The sequence below is a fragment of the Canis lupus genome, chromosome 17 (assembly GCF_048164855.1).
Source record: "Canis lupus baileyi chromosome 17, mCanLup2.hap1, whole genome shotgun sequence".
In the NCBI taxonomy this organism is placed as follows: Eukaryota; Metazoa; Chordata; class Mammalia; order Carnivora; family Canidae; genus Canis; species Canis lupus.
Genome location: NC_132854.1, coordinates 28,884,646 through 28,906,495, shown reverse-complemented (window position 1 = coordinate 28,906,495; position 21,850 = coordinate 28,884,646). Strand labels below are relative to the sequence as shown.

At 36.3% G+C, this 21,850-nt stretch overlaps 1 long non-coding RNA gene across 1 annotated transcript; it reads right to left on the bottom strand.

Moving 5' to 3' along the window:
• Positions 1-1,625: 1,625 nt before the first annotated feature.
• On the bottom strand, positions 1,626-19,246 carry LOC140607978 (uncharacterized). The gene is made up of 3 exons (XR_012009920.1): positions 16,573-19,246; positions 12,251-12,336; positions 1,626-2,811 (listed from the first exon to the last, which is right to left on the bottom strand). It is a non-coding gene; the product is annotated as an uncharacterized lncRNA (long non-coding RNA).
• Positions 19,247-21,850: the final 2,604 nt, after the last annotated feature.

Below are 21,850 nucleotides of genomic sequence, written 5' to 3'. Positions count from 1 at the left end.
ATTATTTAATATTCTGCCCAAGTTTGAATTGTCAATGAACTTCAATTTCTTTGTCTTTCCAGGCTCTAAATTTATCTGGTCCCAAGGCCTATTTTTTTTTAATGAAATGTTTGATTTGCATGCTCCTCCCTTTCCATTCTTGACCACCATTATACTTAGTACTTCACACCCAGACCACTGAAACCATCTTCTAACTGGTCTTCTTTTCTTTTCTTTCTTTTTTTTTTTTAATTTTTTTTAAATTTATTTATGATAGTCACACACAGAGAGAGAGAGAGAGAGAGGCAGAGACACAGGCAGAGGGAGAAGCAGGCTCCATGCACCGGGAGCTCGATGTGGGATTCGATCCCGGGTCTCCAGGATCGCGCCCTGGGCCAAAGACAGGCGCTAAACCGCTGCGCCACCCAGGGATCCCCTGGTCTTCTTTTCTCTAGGCATTTCTCTCTTTCTGGATTTCAGTATGCCACCTACACAACCATCCCAAAACATTTCTTTTGTTAGGTTAATCTCCAGGAGAGGGAAAGAAGACCCTTCTATAAGCTACCTCTGCACACAGTATAAACACTACCTCCTTTTCATCAGTGGAGCCTTAGTCATGGGCATGATGATTCCCTTCCAAATAAGATCAAAGCACTCACCAATTTTAAGAAAAATCATGCAATTTCTCTTTCTCTGCCATTTCCCATCCATTGCCCCTACCTAGCTCGATATAACTACCCATTTTTCAAATCCCACTTGTTATTTAAAACCTAGAACCAACGCCTCCATAAGCTCTTCTTGAACCATGGTTGGCTCTGTAAATATAATTTGTGTACAAGGAGTCACAAAGCAGCATTCCACAGAATGACACTCAGATGTATTTTGTTCAGTTGACATGGTGTCGGTGTTATCATTTAAGTTAAATTTTAATTCTCTTAGGGACTACATATACTCTTCAGTTTCCTTACCACTTGAGTTTGAGAACCTTGGTCTATGCCGTGTCATGCCGGTAGCATTATTTCATAATCTTTGGTGATTTGTTAAAATGTTTTATTTTTCCAACTTATAATTTCCTAAGGGCAGAGAGGTGTCTTTATACATTTAAATTCTTAAATAGGGCAAGATGGGAGAGCACTTTGTAAACATGATTAGCCACAGAGTTACTGGTTGCTATGTCTCTTTTACACCAACTTCTACCAGCATCAACACCAGGAGGACATCTTTGAGCCATTTAGGAACCATTACTGGGGAAGAAAAATGGTTTATTACCAGGGAAGAAAAATCGTTCCATAAACATCTTTCCTCTCTCCTCTTTCCCCCTCCCCCCACCCAACTGATAAATTTTATTTTCATATCAATTCACAGATTTCCTCAGCATTTCATCCCAATTCAAGTTTAATATTCAAACAAAAACTTCTATATGCAAAAGCATTCATCCAGGAGCTCTTCAAATCCCAAATAAGGGTAGTTGTTGGAGCAAATAGATCCAATATAGAGAAATGAGCGAAAATGATTTCAAAAGAAAAAAATACGGAAATTTGGCAGAGAGAGAAAAAGAATCTCAGTGTTTACAATGGCTTGGAAATAAAAGAGGAAAAATGTTTACAGAAAATATTTTGAAAAAAAGAGCAAAAGTAGGCATAGAGTAGTGATCGAAAGAGCAAATTAATATTTATTCAGTATCTAATGCCAGCCAAGATTTTACACTCCTTATGTCACAGTGACCACCGGAGGTTGGTGTAGTTGTTCTTATCCTCAATGAGGACTTGAAGTTCAGAGAATTTACCTGAGGATATACAACTCCGGTAAATAATAGCAACATGATTCAAACTGGATCTGACTCGGATGCCTGCATTCTTGGAACTAGGCTGAACAGCCTCCTAATAAAATAAGACAGAAATCATAGGCTTAGTAGATGACAATTGGTCGAACAGTTTATTTTAATTAATAAAAACTTTTAACTGTATTCAAAAAGTAGAAGCCACAGAGGAAAAATTCTAACAGTGTTGTAAGAAAAACAATGATTAAGAATAATTATTCTAATGTGAAATGAATAAGAACTGGGTGTCAGGCATCGAACTGCAAGAGAAGACCACAGCAGCAGATTGGGAAGTCTTCTACCTCAGACAGGACTTGGAGATGATAAGCACACAAAGGCAGGAAATACTAGCAAGACCAATACAAGTGAGGGCCGACTTAAGTTAACACTGTAAAATGGTTTAGACTTTTTGGATGAGGATTTTGCAATATAATTCATATCCATTAAAATTTTCATGCCTTATGAAACAGAAATCTCAACTTCTGGAAACGTAACTCAGAGGAATAATACGAAATGTGGGGTGCTGGGAGGAGAGGAGCCTGAATGAAAGTGATACACTTTAAAAATTCATATATTTTTTAAAAACTAGTAATAATATGAATATCCAATAGTTGAGGAAATACTGAGCAAACCATGGTATAGTATATAAGCCATTAAAATGTTAAATGTGTTTGCTTGGAAACCTTAGAAAAAGTATTTAAAATAGGTCAAAGGCAAAAAGCATTAATCTTGTATGCACTAAAATAATAGTTACTATTTTTGAGCACTATGTGCCAAATTCTGATCTAAAAGCAATACATATATTACCTCATTTAAACCTAATAACTTCTCTATGAGGAAGGTGTTATCATCTCCATCACGCAGAAGAGAAATCTGGAGGTAACCAGGGCAGTTACGCCCCAGGTCACACAGCTATTGAGAGAATGAGACAGGTTTCCAACCCACATAGTCTGGCTCTAAGACCCAAACAATTAACAACCACAGTGTTGATGCTGCCTCCATAATTATAAGACCTGTAATTAAACAAATGAAAGAATGAAATATATGTGGATAAAGATTAAGAAATATTATCAAAGAGGAATTAGTACAACTTGGAAGTAGAATGAAAGTAAGCAATGGAGTAGATTTATTAATTTATTTTGTTCCTAATCCACATAAGGGCCTATACTAACTAAGAGATCTCCCTGGTAATGGTTTCATTCAATCCTTTCTAGAGGGTTAAATTAACTCTGTGGTCCTTTTCAGATTTTCGGTTAACATTAAAATCTCATAATTAATATTGTTCATATGTAACTAGTCACATCTAGTTGAAATTTATACCTACAGTTTCAGAGAAACTTTTACCAACAAGAAATTAAAATGACATAAAAATAGGGAAGTACAAAATGGAGGAATAAAATTATTCTTCCAGCTCTGTCAAAAAAAAAAAAAAGCTAAACTCTTAAATTTATCATGTATGTTTTAAAGTAGTGAGCATACCATACCACAATCAAATTTCTTTGAACTAAAATGTGATTAAACATTGTAAAGAGATTAGTGTACATGCAAATTAGTGTACATTCAAAATTTCAAGTTAGATTTAATCCCTTAGCATCTTAAGGGGGTTATGGCAGAGAATGATACCGTTTTCTTTAGGATAAGACTGTGTAAAAATTATATATATTCAAATATTTCTTCAATTAATCCTTGCCTTATGACCTACTAAAAAGAAATCTCAAAGGAATACTGCAATACATGATGTTACATCCAACTTCTGCAAACCACAACTGTCACTGTAATGTCACATTTCATTTCAACCCAATTTCAAGACTATAACCCTCCAATTCTCAAAGGTAATTTAAGCTGTATTCAACTTTAAAAGGATTCAACTTTAGTTAATGCCATCTTCATTGTCGCTTGAAGATTATATACCTAAAATATTAGGGACAAGTTAACACAATAAAGCAATCAGAGGTATTGTTCTAAACAAGAGACATTTTCTTGTGTGACTCCTGGAAAACAAGTTTTTTCACTTTGTAGACACACCATATGTATTGGTTTCATGGGCACCAGGAAATCATCAACTTAACTCCTATAAAAAGAGAATAGTTAACGCCTCTGCATAATGAACACTGAGCCAGACTATACATAATACACATATATATTTTCAAAACACCGTATCACATACCATTTAAACAGAGCTCCTGTGATTGAGTGTTGTAAGCAAAGAAATTTTATCCATTGTTTCTAATACTATTTCAAATGGAATCATTTGAAACCTTGATTAAAAATGTATACTGGGATGTCAGGTAAAGTATTAGGTAATAGAAATGTGCTTTTTAAGACCCATTATACAATTTCTATTATTTGAGAAACAAAATAACACATAGATTTCAAAATAACAAAGCTTGCTACAGCACCCATCCTCAATTTTCTCCTACCAGAGGTTATATAAAGAAATAAAATTATCAAATGGAAGAGCATAGAGAGGCATACACCAGCATTGTAAAAATCAATTTAAGAAATGCAACTGCAGTTGTCTTTCCTGGGTTTTTAATTATGTGTTTGTTTGCCATGGTGGCCTAATTTAGTCAAGAAGATGAGCCAACATTAAAAGCTGGTAGGAGAGGTAAGTAATCCCCAGGGTGGGCTGCTTGTGCTCAAGAGTTTAAAAGCTACATATACAGAGGCAGAAGCCAAGGCACATTTGAGAAGGGGGTCCACATGACAAACAGTGAAAGGCGAGCAAATCAAATTTTTCACAATTAGTTGAACAACAACTGTGACAGGTTTAGCGCTTAGCATTTTCATTTGTGTGCTCAAATTTGGTTATCTGTCCTCTTTTATGCAAATGCGATGTGACAGGAGAAGCTGGGAGCACTGGAGCAGGCCAATCACTCACAACAGGGGCTAGGGCTGCTCAGCTGAGAGGCCGGGATTAAGTGGACTGAATGCTGATGGATAAATGACAGGAGCAGAGCTGAAAGCCTCATGAACTGATTTAAAACTTCTAAGGGAGGATGCCAAGAATATAATTATGCTTTATGCCCCAGCCTAAACTGTCAAAAATAAAAAGATAAAAGAAGAATATAAATTGTACCAAATGAATATTATCAGCATTCATAATTTAACTAAACCCAACATGTTTATCCTACACTGGAAAATAGATAAGATTGGAAAGCTGTGTTCTTATACCACAGCCCTTAGGACTCAAGCAAAGTTTAAAAATTTAAAAGTGGAGAAGAGAAGAAAACCCAAGACACTGCAGCTCTCTCCAGCAAGGCAAGGGCCCTCTCAGCAAAGGTGGCACAGGCAGTTCACCTTCTACTGTCTCTCTGCCAGAGAGGTGCAGGTTCAGGGTGGCATTTCCATCACCAGCACCTAGGAGAATGAGTGACATTTCCATGAAGCTGTAGGCTGTCTGCATTCTGCACAACCAAATACTAACAGTCAATGATTCTATCAAGCCAAAGGGTTGAGAAACATCAGAGCTTGTTACCTCATTTGTTCCACATAGGTCTTGTAATTGTATCGTCTCTGTAAATTCTTAATAGAATGTTTTACAACACTAAATTTCTCAGAAAGTAGAGTCTACTATCTGAAAACTGAAAATTGTCCTCGGTTCCTTTCAACCTCTGATTATAATTTCTCTATTATCACTACATACACACCCAGCTTTCTGGAAAGATATCAATGATATAAGACAAAAAGACAGGAAAAGCCTATATATATGTACTTTATGGATAAATACATACATAAAGGGAAGATATAATCTGAAATTCTCTTCATAAAAAAGGAGGATACCAAGCAATGCCATACAATAGGAAGAAACACAGAAAGTAAAGACGGTAACAAAGGCAAACCATGTATAAATGGCTACATGATACTCATACTCAAGAAAATACGTAAATTGAAAACATAATTTGTCCCAATCAACGGCATTAGCTAAGAGAAATTTCTCCACTCTGTAAGAAACTTTGACCTAATTTGTTAACTTAGTCCACCTCTTAAAATTCATCATTTGCCACAAGGTTAACAACTGTAGAGAATGTCATAAAATTCAGAAAATATTAATTGCTACACATATTTAGCAAAAACAACAGAATAAAAATACCAATTTTTGTGCAAAAGACTTGACATTAATATGCTAATTAAGAAAATAATTAAACCTATCTTTATAAGACTAAAATAATATAAATAAAATATTATTAAACAAACCTCTTAAATTTTTTTATGGATATAAAAATGTGGGCAGCCCAAGTGGCTCAGAGGTTTAGCGCCACCTTTGGCCCAGGGCGTGATCCTGGAGACCTGGGATCAAGTCCCACATCGAGCTCCCTGCATGGAGCCCGCTTTTCCCTCTGCCTGTGTCTCTGCCTCTCTCTCTCTCTGTGTCTCTCATGAAAAAATAAATAAAATTTTTTAAAAAAATGTAAATGTTCTAAAAAATAAAAATGTATATGCAGAAAAGTGCACACATCCTAAGTGTATATATCGACATTTCTCAAAGTGAACACACCTGTGTAACCACCATCAAGATCAAGAAATGGAGTAGTTACCAGAACTGCAGAAGCCCTTGATATGCCCTTCTCAGTCATTAACCCTTCAAATGCAAACACTCTTTTGAATTCTGTCAGGACAAATTTCTTTTGCCTGTTTTTGAAATTCATACAGATTAAATCATACAAAATCTACTCTTCTTGTCTGACTTTCTGGAGAAGATTGGAAGGTCTGATTTCTTTATACAATATTACGTTTAGGGCATTTATCCATATTGTCGTGTAAGTGTAGTTTATACTTTTTTTTTTTTAAGATTTTATTTATTTATTCATGAGAGACTCAGAGAGAGGGGCAGAGACTCAGGCAGAGGGAGAAGCAGGCTCCCTGCAGAGAGCCTGATGTGGGACTCTATCCCAGGACCCCAGGATCACAGCCTGAGCCAAAGACAGACGCTCAATCTCTGAGATACCCAGGTGCCCTAGTTTATACTTTTTCATTGTGTAATATTCCATTGTATGTACAGAATATTCTACTATTGATAAAAACTTGGTTTGTTGCTATGAACATTCCTGTACATTTAGTTTGGTGCATATATATTTTCATTTTCATGGAATAAATACTTAAGGAGTGGGATTGCTGGGTCATTGCCTCTACATGTATATTTTAATATGAATATATAGCTTTGGTAGATCCTGTGTAATAGCTTTCTAAAGAAGAACAAGCACTTTTTACATAGAAAGGAAATCTTACTATACTCTGGAATTTTCTTTTAGGTTACAAAATTAGCAAGAAAAAATTAACCAGAATTAAATATGCATGCCACAGATACAATTCTCAGTCAGAAAATAACATGCCTAAATTGAAACCTGAATTGATTTCCCCTAGCCCTGTTGATAGTATTTATTATGTCTCACTGTGAGAAGAAAGAAGTGGTAGTCATGGCTGCCAACTGTGATGCAAGCTGCGTAATGAATGAGTTCATTGAATGTACTAGAAAATGATCAGTTCATTGAGTGGGTTCCCCAAAAGTGTACCAGTGACTAGAGCTATATATATATTTCCACAAATCCCAGTTGTATCTAGCAGACACAGGAGCCACTCTATGTCATTCACAACATGAGCCACATTTTTATTCATCTAACATATCTGGTTTCACTCCTTTTAGAACAAAAAAGGCCTGCTGTTTGATCTATAAAGGTTCTTTTTTAGTGGGTAAATGGACAGAGCCCTTGCTGCTCAGCCTCATAGCCAGTCTCATACAGGTGAAGGCATGGACAGCACTGTAAGTCAATCATGATACTAGTGAGGCTCATCTGCTGCTGCAATGGGAACACAGCTTAAGAAGCAAATCCAACTTCTAACTCTATCTCCCAGGCATACCAACACAATCACAATTCAAAACAAGAGCAACCTCCAAACAACATTCAAGTTTATGTCAGGGAAGCTTATAGTCTGGTCCACACTCACTTCTTTCCAAGTTTTCAATAGCTCATATGGAGAAGGAATTGAGATCTGGATCTCTTCCCTTAAAGAAGGTCCCTCAGAAACAATCATCGTCTATGGAGTACTTTTTTCTATTTTGGGGTGGGGATTAGTTTACACATATTAAAAATGAAATCGTCACCCATTAGTACACAATCAGCTTATCTTTCCCTGGGCTCCATATAACCTTTCTTCTGGCAACTGGCTCCTCTTGTTCACCCTTGATGGTCATTCTCATAACTTCATACTTTACCTAGCTGCCATTCTCCATCATGAGGTAGCATTTTCATCTCTATTTTCCTAGAGAAGCTAGGTCCTTTCTTGGGAGGTGTTTGATTTCAGGCCTTTTCCAAATCCTTACACAAATTCCCTCATGAACGCCTCCAATCCCCAACCCCCTTTTCCAGCCAGTATGTTCTCTTCCATTCTCTTTGAATCTCCAGTTTTGATTGGCAGAGTTCTTTCCTCTCTGCTTTCAAGCTGTTTCCTGGTGTTATCATCCAGAGATATTTAAACTTCCATCTGAATGTCTCATCCCTCCTCTCTCAGGCAGTTCAAATCACATTTCCAGGTCTGCATCATTGGACTACAGTTTCTTAAACATCAGAATTTTCATTAACAATTATATTTAAATTTTCTAGACTCCACCTTAACCAAAACAACTTGAAAAATAGAAATAATTTGCGGGGAGAAACTCTCTTTCAAAAGTGCCAATATACTTAAACTATCCATCTCCACCAAATTTTTATTCATCTGTTAACACTCAGCTGTCATCTCTATAGAACCTGTAGCAACTCCTTGAGACAAAGTTAGTCATTTTATTTTGTGAGCTTCATAAGACCATTATAGCATTTAACATGTTGTGTTGGAATTACCTGCTAGGATGTTTGCCTTCTCCACTGGGCCCTGAACTCCACAAGAGCAAAGGCTGTGTTCATCTTTCTATCCCCCATTTCAATTCAGCAAATATTCAACACACAGCACTGTGTCAATTTCAAAGTTGGTACTTAATAAATATTTCATGAGAGAATGGAAGAGTGAAGGGAGATAAATTTATATTATTTTAGAACTCTTTAAAAAATAGTTCTGGCAGAAACTTCTGTTTTCATTCTTATTTCCAAAAGGAAAAAATGTTTTTCCAAAATCCATATTTATATCAGGGATACTTGAGGTTTGTTTCTCCAGTTTATGTTTATAAACCTAAATTTACGTGATGAATAACTTGAATTATATGGCATAGTACATGTGGCCTTAGAGGTAATCTAGTCCAGGGAGACAGCTAATATATAGCATTCTCAGTGCTGCTCTCCACCTCTTGCACCCATAGCAGACAGCACTAATCGATCATGGCACTCCTTCTCATTAAGTCAAGACTCAGCCTTGGAATCCTCAAGTCAGCACTTACCAGGCTGTTCTCTAGAGTTAGTGGTCAAGATGAATCCTGCTTTTCACTCATAGTCTATTCTCTCTTATTTAAACAACATGAGTCCCAGAGAGGTTAAATGACTTTGCCTAGGTCACAGAGATCATTAGCAGTAGATGCTAAACCAAACCCTATCACCTAAGACTTTCTTCCACTAGAATACACTTTTTATTTCTATAGGTGATCAATAGGAATGAATACTTCATAGAAAGTATTAGTTTTGTTTTATATGTACATGTGTATTATATATTAGATTATATATTTTATATAATGGTTTATTTAGAACCTTCACTTAGTATTTCTCAACCAGTGGTGTCAGCAGTATCATAAAGACCTCATTGTATATCATACCAGTCCAATCTTCCCTTGAAGCCAAAGAGGCACAGTTTTTCAAAACTAAGAACAAGATCAGTCCAACTCTCTGGAATATAAAAACACTGAATTTTTTTTTAACCCAAAGTGAAATGCCTCTAAAAGTTTGCCATAAAAAGTAGTAAACACAAAAGAATGCATTAAAAGAAACATCGGTCAGGACACCTGGGTGGCTCAGTGGTTGAGCATCTACCTTTGGCTCAGGTCGTGATCCCAGGGTCCTGGGATCGAGTCCCACATCAGGATCTCCACAGGGAGCCTGCTTCTCCATCTGCCTGTGTCTCTGCCTCTCTCTCTGTCTCTCATGAATAAATAAATAAAATCTTTAAAAAAAAAAAAGCAGCACTGGTCAGTTTAACTGGTATCTTTCTTATAGTTTCTTAGCAGATTAAAGACCTATTTGAAAAAATAGCTATGAAAATCAGAATACAAGCAAGACTTATCTATATTAGTTTTTTCAATGGGTTGTCCAATTAGTAATTTTTAAACTTTCTCTGTATATTCACATTATGCTTTTCCATCCAGGTGTCACTGCCACCAGTACAAGTGGGTGTCAGGTAGGACCCCAGAACTTCGTAATAGTACTTTTTTTAAACAGCTCAAATGCTATAATTGCCTATCTTTATCATACATAAATGCTTACTATGTATAAAAGAGTATACTGAAAAGAAAACAAGAAGTATATTAAGAAGTAAGTACAAGTCATTGTTTTCTTTTCTAGAGCATAAGCTTCAAATTCCCCAAAGGGCTAGACTTGTTTCTTCCCGATGGGCCAGCAGGCGTATAAGAAAGAAACCAAAAAAGTTGAAATAAATTAAAATCTCAGATTCCTTTCCCTCTTTGTGTGTGTGTGTGTGTGTGTGTGTGTGTGTATGTGTGTGTGTGTGTGTAGCAAACTGAAAAATACTCTCAAAGAATCAACACCCAGGATACCTCATTACCAGAAGTAGAGAGGCAAATAAGAAAGAGAGTAAAGAAAGAGCAACCCCACAGCCTGAGAATAGATGACAAGCTAAGTTCTTAGACATGAAATCACACAAAGGTTAGCCATTTGAGGAGAAATGAAATAAACTATTAGCAAATAACAATGAAAGCTTTTGGGGGGTAAATGCCTGATGTTTATGGACCAAGAAAAAGTGGTTGTAACTCTTCTCTCTCTCTGGTTGATATTTGGGCAACATGTGTCCACTTATTTCAATGCATGACTTACAAGTGTAACAAACTTATGACAATAGCCCTGTAGACATGCCTCTTCAGAGATCTGAGGTATTAAAGCAAAGCATTAACAAACTTATTTTTACAATTCCTAGAAGAAATGGTGATGGCAGCTATTGAGTTATTTACCTAGTGCTTCTCAGACCCAGCCCAACCCTTCTACATCTGGCTTCGACTGTGTATCTGCAAACTACATTTCCCAGACTAACTTGCCAATGGGAGAAAGTGTTGGGAGACTATCAGAGGAAGTAAGGGAAAAGAGATGCCCCCACTTCAGGTCTTGTATGCGTCCTTCCAGAATCTTTTTATCACTTTCAAAACCAGCAATATGATCTCCTTGGAAGTCCAAGCCCCAGCTGTCAGTCCCTCTTCCATGGCAGCTACCTATTCCCTTCTATTCTTTACTCTTGAAAGAACCACCACCACCTCCATCACATTTTTTTTCTCACCTCCATCACTTTTAAGTGGCTGTAACTAATACTCCATTACCCAATTTTATAAACTGTTATATGAATTTTTCACTGGAGACAAGAAGGCAACACAATGACATACTTATCTATATGTGTGTGAACTGAATAAAAAATGCACAGTGACCAATTACAGACTCTGAAAGAAACAATGTGATTTTTCACTGATCATGATGCACATCTCTTATTTACACAGTGATGTGTGGACTTAAGAGCTAGTGCTGAAGTTTCTATTTTAAGCACTCACAGTTAATATACTGTGGTGACTGATTTTGAATCATAGTGTTGTGAGACTGGTGTTACTTAAGTAAACTGTGGTAAGTGAAATTCGTGTACATTACGGTAGTCTAGAGCAAAGACTGCCTGTAGTTATTTGTATTAAACTCAACTATTTGAGGGTTCATTTTCATTTCTTTTGAATCATAACTCATCCATTTCAACAAATGTACCTCCAAACAGACTTGACTAACATTTACTTTTGAAATAAATCCATGGTGAATGAGGGCTATCCATTCCCTTTTATGCTCTATTCTCTCATGCTGTTGACACCTTTCCTAGCATTCACGCACTAGATACAAGTCATGGTGGGTCATGCTCATTGATCTGTTTTCACTGTGGGCTGCTGTACTCAGCCGACTTTTGTTAAGTATAGCCAAAGATGAGATGCGAGTGGGTACCTGATACACACATAGATTACGGTTGTCTGGGACAAAATTTGAGTCATTATTTGCAATTCTTCATAACTTCCTGTTTTAGAATTCTACACCCATGCTCTTTCCCATGTGGCATTGCCTTATTCTAATAAGAGTTAGAAGAGTATATTTACTACCATATTTACTACCATATTTACTACCATTTGGCTATGTGCCTTGCTTGAGCTGATGAAATATGGGTAGATGTGGCAATATGCCAGACTGCGGTCTCAAGAGGCATGACTTGATCAATTATCATCCACAAGAAGAGAATGCCCAGAGGGCTACCGTTCCTTCAGCCTGGGCCCCAGAATGAACATACCATGAAACAGAGCTAATGTCAACCCATCGCCTCAAGCAAAGCTTCCTAGTTGACCCCAGTTCTAGATCAGCTGAATCACCATCAACCTGTGGACATACAGAAGAATAAAGGCTTACTGGAAGCCACTGGTTTTTTTGTTTGTTTGTTTGTTTGTTTGTTTGTTTTAATGTTTCCTTACACATCTGTCAGTTTGTTTGTTGTTGTTGTTTTTGCAATAGCTGATTAACATAGGACAGAAGAGCGCATTTATTTAGCTCAAATAGAAAATCTCCCCCAAAGCTTATACTGGGAAGTATAGAAAAATTTCTAGCTAGCAGAGAGAGTAGAATGGAGGAGAGACACAGAGAGGCTGAGATACTATGAGAAAATAGGCAAGGAGTGATTGTTTTAAACCTTGAATAATTTTGGAATTCTAGGCCATATATACACCTCTGAAGCCAGTTTTCCCCAAGACATCGAGCTCATAGGCAGTACTTAGAGCAACTTGAGTTCTCCACAACACAAAGAGCTCAACTCTGTCTATTCTACAGCTGCCATACCTCTTTATATTAGAAGCAGGTGGAGTGCAGAAGGGGAAATGACATTTTCCATAGGATTCCTTATATCTAAAGCAGACCAGGTCTGAGAGTAAATCCAATTCATATTTCTGAATGAAGTACTAGGAGTGGATGGAAGATTAGATCACATCCAGTTTCCTTATAACTACCTGGGCCTTTCTTTTCCAAGATATAGAGCCCATAGGAATTATTTTCCATTCTCTGAGGCTTTCAAATAATTATGAATCCACTGAGCCATTACCATATCCCAAGAAAATCCTTAATCCATATAATTTCATCAGATTTTCTTAGTGAGAAAAATACTTATAGTGAGAAGGTACTATTTTTACCTCCATTTTACATATGAGGAGACTGATTGACCCTGTAAATTATTTGCTTGAGGTCACAGTTTCTAAACCCATGCGCTCCATCTCCCTACTCCAGCCATCTTATGCTGACTGTCTTTAGGAAGTAGTGGCAGGAACCAAAGTACCAACTCTTGCCTGGAAATATTTTCATTACCCTAGGCATCAGGATATAGTCATTGAAAGAAACAAATAGTTCAAAGGAAAAATAGAACATTTTCCTTTAACTTGAAGCAAGTATAAGCAAACATATTTTTCCTTATACTGGGTGTTTTTATTCTGGTACTAGGCTTTGTTAGTATGCCTTTCTTCCCTGGGATTCTCTCTCTCCTCAATACCTTTTCCTACACCTTTTTCATTTTATGATTCTCCTTCTCCCTTTCCCCAGAAAAACTCAGGGCAACCAAATTCATTTATTTTACAAATATCTGCGTGCTTATTATAACCAAGTTACTTACATTTTGTAGTAGAGAATTACTATATTCTCTATTATATAGAGAATATATATTACTATATCCTCTATCTTAACACAACTATTCTCAGTTGTGTTAAGATTTCTAGGGATTGGGTGAAAACAGCAATCCTCATACCCCAGCACATCACAGCTGCCCTGAGTTCTGAGCAAAAGAAATTTCTATTAAAATTGATTTAAAATTCCATTAGTTCCATGCATTTCTGTCGCTCATATCACACTTGGGCAGTCCTCAAATGATCAGGCCGTGGTGGCCATGTTCTAGCACACCGTTCTTACAACTCCTCCTGTCATTCCTTTCCACAGTGCACCCTGAAATGTGTACCAGTTATAAGCAACTTCTCTTACATTCTTAATCTCCTCCTTCCCACTGACTCTATTCCTTCAGTCTATAAAATTTAGACCTTCCCTTTCCTTTCCCCAGCAAAAGCTTCAAGTCCTCCACTTTGAGTTTCCTACTTTGTCTCCACCAAACATCGATCTGATTTCTCCTTCCATGAAACTCCCTATGGCCTTTCAAATTGGCCAGTCCACAGGTCCTTTCCGTCTTGATCTTACTGACCTCTTTATCAAGCCTCTATTTGTGATGTTCTCTCCTTCATTGGCTTTTGTGATGTCCTTTCAGTTAGGTCTTTTTTTCTAGCAACTCTTTTTTCATCTACTTCAGGGGAACCCCTCCTCTAGCCCTTGAAAATATTGGGGTTTACCACCCCTTAGTTTTACCACTTTGCATGCTAAATGTCCTCCCTGAGGAATCTCACTCATGCAGTGAATACAGTTCCTTAGACCTGTATCTGCATCCCAGACTCCTCTCCTATACTTCAGATAGCAGACACCTGCTTACAGGATATTTCCATTTTGATATCCCACAAGGCCCTGAAACTCAACATGACAGGAATTCAACTCCCTTTCTTGTCCTACAAACTTGCTCTGAATCCCACTGCTCCAACTCAGGGCATGGCACAACCATCAATGTTGTCGCTCAGCCTAGAAACCTGGAGTCTCTATCTAACCTTGTTATGCCCGTCCTCCCTGGCTCCAGTGCATTCTCCTCACCACTGCAAAAATGATCACTTCACATTTCCCTGCACACATCTTTTGTCTTCCTTCTATTCTATCCCCTTCTTTTTTTTAAACTTTCAAACCACTCAATAGCCGCTGCTTCAACACAAGGTTCAAACAAGCTCTGAACCTTGTTTCTCTCCAGACTCTATCCTAGCTTCTGTTTCTTTTAAATTCCTTTACATTTCAATTGCTTCATGCTCCTGGCCACTCTGCTCAGTACTTACCTTCATAAATTGATGTTTATGGGAACTTCCCCCCCACCACATATCAGGCAAGAGAGTAGATAGAACAGGATTATAAAAGGGATGGCAAGGTATTTGTTTGCTCAATGGCTGGAGAGATTTAGGGCAAGAAATAAAAGGAGCTGTGTTAAAATAAGGCAGACTGAACAGATGCACTGGGTCCCAGGAACAAAGATTGATAGTGTTGGAGAAGGATCACTGACTTCCTCAGACTACAGTGCAGCTTTGCCACCCTGAAAGTGTGGTATGGGTAGGGGAGAGGAGCACTGTGAGGTTTGGGTGTACCCAGTAGTGTTTTGACAGAGGCCACTATGATTTGCAGTAGAGGCTGTGGTAAAGGGTCCAGTTGAATCTGGTGTGGAAGAATGAGAGGGGACTAGTTAAGGCTAGGTATTTAGGAAATGCTCAAGTATAAATGGGAAAGATAATAAAGGTGTGTGTGTGGGGGTGCTATTCACCAGTTATAGGGTGGAGGCCATGAGGCAAATGATACTCCTAAGTAGCTGCAAAGAAAATGAAGTCATCTAATGGGAACTGAAGTCATCTACTACCAAACTTTTAAAAACATGAAATTTTCTTCCTCTCTTTGTCTCTATTACTATCTAAGGGTAGTCCTTATAAGCGTGCTTTGGATTTTTTTTTTTTTTTAATTCCATGTTTCTGGGCAGCTTAGACTATCATTACTGTTCATTCTACCTTCTTAGTAGAATCCTTTCTTTAAAGATTTAAACAGGATTCTCAAAATAAATAAATAAATAAATAGGATTCTCTGGCCTCTTTTTGTCCCTTTCGCCTTGCAAACTACTTATCTACCTCTCTTCTACCTTAAAAATCTCAAAAAACCTGCCTAAACTCTGTTTCTATATCTTTACTTTCCTTTTACTCTTTAGCCTATCCATCCTGGCTCCCATATCCATCATGAAAAAATCAGATTTTTCTGAGTTCCAGAAAAATATTCCAGAGTTATCAATGACTTCCTTATCCTAAAATCCAATGGACATTTTCCACATTTCACCTTACTTTGCTTTGTAATATTTGACACATTTCATCCTCTCCTTCCTAAGAAATTTTTTTTTTTTGGGCGGGGGGGGTCCTCTATTTGTAAATACCATTCCTGGTTTTGTTTCTACCACTTTGGCTGTCCTTTTTAATTCTCCTTTGCAGAATCTGCCTACATTATCCAGATTAAAATGTGGACTTCCTCATTCTATATGTTATCTTAGGAATCTCATTCTCACCTATAAATAAAGATTTCTGTACTACATAATTCTCAAAATTGTTTATCACTGCAATGGAGTCACACTGGACTTCTTTCTGTTCCTCAAATATACCATACTTGGTCCTTGTGTAGTATTTTTGCACAAAACTGTTCATTCCTCAAGAATATGCTCTCCCTCTAGTTAAGCTGCTTCTCAACTTTCAGATCTCAACTAAAAGATCACTTTTTTGGGAAGACTTTCCTGACCTATAGGTCAGATTCATTTGCTTTATACCTCCATAAAATTGTTTCTTTCCTTCAGAGCATTTAATCATTTTGCTTTTGTTTTGTTTCCCTTCTCTTTTGGATGATTTCAACTCCCCTGAACTATGATAAAGGGCAGGGAAAGGAACATAAGCATCAGTTGTTTTAATCTCCACCCACCTTTTCATGGGTGAGCACTGCCATTTCTCAATATGAAGTCTCTTTCAGGCAGCAAAGCTGATGGGAAAAATAAAAGAGTCAACATGTATGTAGAACCACTTCACTTACTGGCACTGGTTGTGTAACCAGTTGAATTAAGTCTGCAGCACTTCCAGAAATTCCCAAGTTTGCAAACTCAATTGATTCCTTCATATACCTCAAATACTTGCTCTCAGGACTTCATTCTTTATCAGAAGTACACAACTTTCCATGACATTTCCCCAGATTGTTCCCTGAGATGGAACTAGATGTTACTCTGCCTTTAGTTTTTTTCTCGAATTTTTTGAGGATTTAAATTCACATTCAGTTGTAAGAAATAAAGATCTCGTGTATCCTTTACCAAGATTCCTCCAATGGTAATAATATCTTGCAAAAACTATAGTACAATACAACAACCAGCTTACTGATAGTCAAGACACAGAATATTTCCATTAAAGGTCCCCTCAATGTTGTCCTTTTACAGTCACACCCACCACCTCCATAACACCTTGCTACTAATCCATTCCCCATTTTTATAACTTTGTCATTTCAAAAATTTTATATAAATGGAATCACACAGTAAGTAGCCTTTTGGGATTGGCTATTTCTTTTTTACACTCAGCATAGTCTCTGGAAATTCATCCAAGTTGTTGGCATGTATCAATGTGTTGTTTTTAATGCTGTGTAGTATTTCATTGACTAAACATATCAGATGAATCATTCACCCAGTGGAAGACCTGTAGATTATTTCCAGTTGCTTATTATTATGCATACTTATATTCAAGTATTTGTGTGAAAATAAGTTAAATGCCCAGGAGTATAATTGCTGGTTGATATGATAGTTGCATATCTAGCTATTTAAGAAATTGTCAGTTTCCTAGACTGGCTATACAATTTAACATTTCCACCAATCTGGGAGTGATCTTATTTCTTCCTCTCTCCCTTCTTTCTTTTAGAGAGGGAGGAGGGCAAAGGCTGAGGGAAGAATCTTAAGCAGGCTCCATGTCCAGCACTCAGGACCTTGAGATCATGACCTGACCTGAAATCAAGAGTGGGACATTTAATCAACTGAGCCACCCTGGTGCCCCAATGAATGATCCAATTTCTTTTTTTATGATCCAATTTCTATGCATCCTTGCCAGCATTTGGTTTTGTCCATTTTCACCTTTTTCTTTGGTTATTCACATCCTATTGAGGTTTTAATTTCTACTTTCCTTATAGTAGAGGATTTTGAGTATCTTTTCATGTGCTTATCTGCCACCTGAATATCTTTGTTGTAATGTCTTTTTTGCCCATGTACTAGTTGGTTTGCTTTTTATTGTTTAGCTTTGAAGAATTATATATTCTGGATACCAGTGCTGACACATACTAGGTGTGGTTTCCAAATTTCTCCCACTCTGTAGCTTGTTATTATCGTTAACAGATTTCACAGAGCAAGTTTTAAATTTTGATGAAGTCCAACTTATCATACAGTATGGATCATACTTTTGGTGTCAAGTCTAAGAACTTTTGCCTAGCCTTAGATCTCAAAAATTTTTCATTTTCCTACAAGTTTTATACTTAAATCCTTGATCCATTTTAATTATTGAATAAGATGTGAATTTTTTCAGGGAGAGGGGTGTTTTGATTTTGCCAATGGATGTCAAGTGTTCCAGATCGTTTGAAAAAGATTTTACTTCCTCCATCCAATTGTTTTTGTACCTTGTCAAAAACCAATTGTACACATTTCTGTGCATCTTTATGAGATCTCTATTCTGTTCCATTGATCGATAGGTTTATCCTTCCCATGAAGATTCTTTCTTCATAAAGTCCCAATTACTATAAGTCTTGAAACTGGTTAAACTGATCCTTCCACTTCATCTTTTTCAAAATTGATTTATTCTGGTTCTCTTGCCTTTCCATATAATTCCAAGATAATTTTGTTATCTATATTTGATAAGTATTATATTAACCTATGTATGAATTTGTAGAATGAACACATTTATTAATGTTGGGTTTTCTAATCCATATATTCTGTCTCTCCATTTATTTAGTTCTTTGGTCATTGGCATTTTGTAGTTTTTAGCATACAAGTTCTGTACATGGTTTGTTAGATTTACATTTAGGTATATAATTTTTATAATTTTTCTCATGCATGGTTGTAACTAGCATTGTATTTTTAATTTGTCTCCCAGGTGTTCAATGTTGGTATAGAGAAAAAGAATTTATGTTTATGATTCATAGTAAGCCATAACTAGACCTGCACACAGGAAGGCCCTAAGTGTTCACATTTTGGAAAATGCCCAGGTCCAACTGGGCAAAAGCAGTCACAGGAGGTTACAGAAATATCTAGCAGTGAAAATCCTACAATTGAACTTGGCTGGACATTAGGTCTGAATGGTGTGGCTTATGTTTATGTGGTAATATAAATTGTACTCAGGTGTTCTTGTGGCAGATATAAAAGGGTGGATCTTTTTTGGGGGGAGGATACCTTGGAACTTATTCAGGTTACTGTCACCCCTATATTCAGTGATTCCCCATACAGGAACCCTGTATAAATGCATTCTTGGATGGATGTTTTAAACTTTTTTTTTTTAGAGTAGGATCCATGCCCAGTGTAGAGCCAATGCAGGGCTTGAACTCAGAACCCTGAAATCAAGACCTGAGCTAAGATCAAGAGTCCAACACTTACCGGACAGCCACTCAGATGCCCTGGATGTGAGTTTTATATATATATATATGGCTCAATAAAGCTTACCAGCTGGGGGAAAAAAAAAACAAAAATACAAATGCATTACTTGCTTTGTAGGCTGCTTTCAATTAGAACTTTAAATCGCAGGGCTAAATCCAGTCTTCCCATCTTCGGCACCTTGTTATAAGGCTCTATTCTATATGAGTACTCCCAATTTGAGGATTCTCTCTTTTTCACTGGGTATCTTGATAAACCAAAATTTAAAAACTTACTCTAGTTTAACCAAAGAATGGTTGGTTAGGCTTCTACTTCATTTTCAATACATGTAATTTTCATCCATTTAGTATTACAAACATGACATATGTGAGCGCTATCATGACTAACAATCAGATCAGTACTGAAAGAATATTTCAAGAATTACCTGTTTGATGTTTAAATCCTTACCTCATTCAGACATGACAATTGCTAAGTGCCAAAGATCTTCTTTTCTACCATTCTTTAATTTCTCTTAATTCTGAACATTAACTTGACAAAAAAAAATAAAATGTGAAATGGACATATTACCTACTATACTTAAAACACAAAAACTAAATACTGCATTAAACTTAATACAAATCTGACTGCTATCCATTTCTAACTCTAAAATTGCAGGCATTTCTAAGTATTACTTCCCAAAATCAACTTCTAATAAAAAGTGATGACCATGAAGTCTTAAGTCATAGGTTATTACTTAAAAAAAAAAAAAAAAAAAAAAAGATGGTAATGTCCCTGAAATTTATTTAAATGAGATCTTTGGAATAAATAACATTTTAACATTAAACATGTTTCAAAACCGTAGAAGATTTTAAAAGCTTACTTTGTGTGTAACTTGTACTCTATCCTCCTTGAAGCCAGAAGTCTTTTCATTAACTCCATTTCCTAATTTCAAAATCCTCAAAACCAATACACTACATACTGTAATTTAGATAATCAGAATCATGATTCTCATAGCACTGAATACAAAGTGCATTTTTGCATGTCAATACATTCTGGGTTTAAAAAAGGCGAATCAAAAACCGTCAAGAAAACTCTGCTACAACACTGCAACACTCAAATATGGGAATTAATGTCATACAACAGTATATTAGATAAAACCTTACCATTACATAAATAGCTCAGGAAAATGTTCATGGTTTGCAAGGGATTTTATTCTTCCCAAGAAAATGGATTATCTTTTCAAAAAAAAATTTTTTTTTTTGCTTAGGATATAGAAGGTAAATATATGGAACCCACCACCTTCCCATTTCTATATAATTTCCTTCAGTCCATTTCACGCTTTATGTTTCAAAAACAAATGTTCAAGAATCTCCTGGGGAAAACAAATTATGTTTTCCTGGAGAAAAGCAGTTTTGGAGTTGAAACAAAAAATATGGGAAGTTTGTTATTGCTATAAATTATGTGGTCTTTGTGTATTCTTCTAGTGCAGACTGTATAGAGAAATGTAAATTCCAGTCCAGTTTCTGCCATTTATTTTAACTAATAAAGGTTAAAAATTGTATGTCCTACCTTTCAATACAGACTAGTTATGAGACTACAAAATTTTTGCATGGCATACAAAATGCTGGCAACAACATATTGTGGAAAATACTAATAGTATCAGTATTGCATCAGAGCTGAACTACGCTATCAAGCATAATTTGGTTCCTGTTAAAATATGAATGCAGTAAATTCAATGTTTTAACACATGTGCAAAAACCTGAATTTATGTTCTCCAAAGCTAAATTATGAAAGTACCTACATGTTTATACATCTCTGCTTTGTAAAAGATCAAACTGAAAATGTATCACAAGTTTTAAAAACAAGTATACTCTGACCCAGTTTTGAGAATATATCTTGAAGGAATAATCAAAGATGTTCGAGGGTACAGCATGAGTTATATTAAAATTAAAAAATGGGAATAGCCCTACATGCCCCAAATGAGGATCAATACATTATGATTCATCTACAACTGGAGGGGCTTTAAAAATGGCATGAACCTATTATCATAAATGAAAAAAAACTACAAAACAGTATACATTATCTAATTCCTTTTTTAAATGCTGTGATATTTATAGATAACAGGCTTTCTATCATTCTTTTTAACTTCTAGCTTTTCTAACAACAGATATTACATGGGATTTTTAAAACCTTTTTAAAAGACCAAATCATTCATACTTTATGCAGAAATATTTTTTCAGGTTAAGTGAAGGTTCACATTATGTTCAATCTGCAAATATTCCACAGGGGCTGGATATGTAAAGTATATATTATATAAAGTACTTAAATAATTTTACCAAATACATCGTTATTCATTAACCAAAGTCCTCTACTATTTCATAATCAGTTTTCTTTAACTAGAGTTTTATCAAGACTTATGCACTTTGAGATGATAATGTATTTTCTTGTAGAAGCAGTGTCACAAGTGGAAGACAGGTTATTACCAAGCTTATCTAACCCACGTTATAGATGATAGAAGGTATATCTGCAATAAAAACAAAAGAATATTGCAATATTTATCATTCAGTGAAATTAAATATGAAATGAGCATGTTCAATGCTGGAAAAGCAGGTC